This window comes from Pteropus vampyrus, unplaced genomic scaffold (assembly GCF_000151845.1).
Source record: "Pteropus vampyrus isolate Shadow unplaced genomic scaffold, Pvam_2.0 Scaffold114, whole genome shotgun sequence".
In the NCBI taxonomy this organism is placed as follows: domain Eukaryota; kingdom Metazoa; phylum Chordata; class Mammalia; order Chiroptera; family Pteropodidae; genus Pteropus; species Pteropus vampyrus.
This window is the reverse complement of record NW_011888895.1, coordinates 3,062,730-3,064,900: the sequence shown is the minus strand read 5'-3', so window position 1 is coordinate 3,064,900 and position 2,171 is coordinate 3,062,730. Positions and strand designations below refer to the sequence as shown.

The following is a 2,171-nucleotide window of genomic DNA, read 5'->3' as shown; positions in this document are numbered from 1 at the left end:
GATTGAGTTTAGGTTTGCCAAGAAATTCGAGAATCTGCACTTTCTTAATAAAAGTGAAATGAAAATAATTTTTTAGGAAAACGAACACTAAGGCACTGATGACTATAATAAATTAGAAATCCTTTGTCCACAGCCACTTCCTGTTGAGAAGAGATTAAACATTACCCTAACTGGGAAGGAAATTATTAATAGCTGCTACTTATTTATAGCCATTTATTGCCCGTCTCTGGGGAGGAGAAATGTGTAGAGAGGTGCAGGTGCAGGTGGCTTTGACGAGCATCAGCCATGCCTCTCCTTCCTCCATTCTCTTCGCCCCTTTTCCTTTTCCAAACTGGAAAGCTGGACTGGATGACCCCATGGGCTGCGGGAGGGGCAGGGGAGCCCGGAAGATGGGTGAACAGGGCGTGAACACGAGTATCGCTCCATTTCAGATACATGTATTTCTTGGTATGTTTTTACTCTCGTTTTAATTTTTTTACGCCTTGTGATTTCGTGAACTTGGAGCTCCATAGTACCTCTGGGACATTGCCTCCCAGCCCTGGTTCTCAGCCTTGGCAGGCATCAGAATCTTTTAAACAAAAGGTTGAAAACTGCACGTCCTCAGCCCTACCCAGAATGCCCAGGCATTCTATTTACTCTGACATGGAGTGGAAATACCAAATCTGTGTTTGGAAAGTTCCACAGGGCATTCGGATGCCTTCCCAGGGCTGAGGCACTGACTCGGAGGCTCCTTTGTGTTTTCAAGGTTCCATTGTAAATTATGGTCTACGGCCATGCTACCCTGAACAACCCCGATTCCAACTGATCTCGTAAGCTAAGCAGGGTCAGGCCCGGTTAGTACTTAGATGGGAGACCACCTAGGAAGACCAGGTGCTGTAGGTATAAAAAATAAAAAATAAAAATAAATAAACAAAGGATCATAAACTGACAAGGTCCTTGTATTCTGTGAGGTCAACCAAGGGTTGCCTCACCTGGACTTTTCATGGCCCCGAGGGAAATGCTCTGAATAGGCCTCCTTCCCAGACACCCAGTGGGACTGCTGGGCCTTTATGATGTGGGGAGGTGGAGTTCGGGGAGGGCTCTGAAAGCATTCTGGAAGGGGCTTGGAGCATGGCAGCATTGGGTGCCTTGGGTCATGGAAGAAGGGGACAAAGTAGAGACGTTCTTGGTGGTTAAGAAGGCTTCCGGAAGAGAGAAGAGAGGGTGCCTTTGGCTGCTGGGCCTTTGTCGTGTAGGCCCACCACCCTGGGACCTCGGAGCGTGCTTACCTCCAGCCTCTCCCTTTCCCTGGGCGGGGCGTACCAGCCTGTTGAGGAGATACTGGGAAAGAGACTTTGGTGCAACCATATAAGACTGGTACTTTTCCACTGCATACGTTGCCTGTGCTTCTGGAACTCCCGGCACTTGCTCTTGTATGCTCTTGTAGCATGCTGGGACTCTCCAGAGGGACCTTGAAGCTTCGGCTTCACAGTGTATCGGTGGCTCATGAGTCTGCAGAGGTCACCGCGGAAAGTTTTTCTCCTCTGAGTCATTCACCACCTTCAGTTCTCAGTCTTGTGTCTGCCCTTCTTCAGCGATTTGTGACATAGGGATATGTTTTTTCACTGTGGCCTACGCTTGCCACCTGCCTCTCGGTTTTTCTGTTGCCTTCAGAAACTGGTTATTTTTACAAGGGAGCACTCCTACCTCCAATCCAGTCTTTAAACAAACATGGCTTTGGCACAACGAGCCTGCCTGCTCTGAGGTCACGGCTGCTCCCCTGCACCAGTGCTACCGCTTCCTCATATGAGTGAGGCGTGTGTTTCCTCTCCCGGTTCCTCTTTATTCCTCTGCCCTTCGCCCTCGGTGGGGACGAGAGTGGGCAGGACTCCTTGCACCAGGCGCCACGTGTCTGATTAGTGTCCTGGAACTGACGAGCAGAAGAGTCTGATCTTACTCAGGTCTCCCTTTAAAATCTCCACCAGTATCTTAAGGTTTTTGCTGCAAGACAAAGGCTGGTTTCCTATCCATCATCCTTATCAATGTCTTCTCTTTCTGGGATCGGTCTGGTGAGCTTTAGTTTTGTTCAGTTCCATATATACCCTGCGCTAAGGGTCATGAGGGAGACAAAACTAAAAGGAACTCGTCTCACTTCAAGAAGAGCTTTAAATGAGATAGAATTTTCTTTATTT

General features: G+C 48.5%; 1 pseudogene; it reads left to right on the top strand.

Moving 5' to 3' along the window:
• Positions 1–763: 763 nt before the first annotated feature.
• On the top strand, positions 764–882 carry LOC111743476 (annotated as a pseudogene).
• The last annotated feature ends 1,289 nt before the right edge of the window (positions 883–2,171 follow it).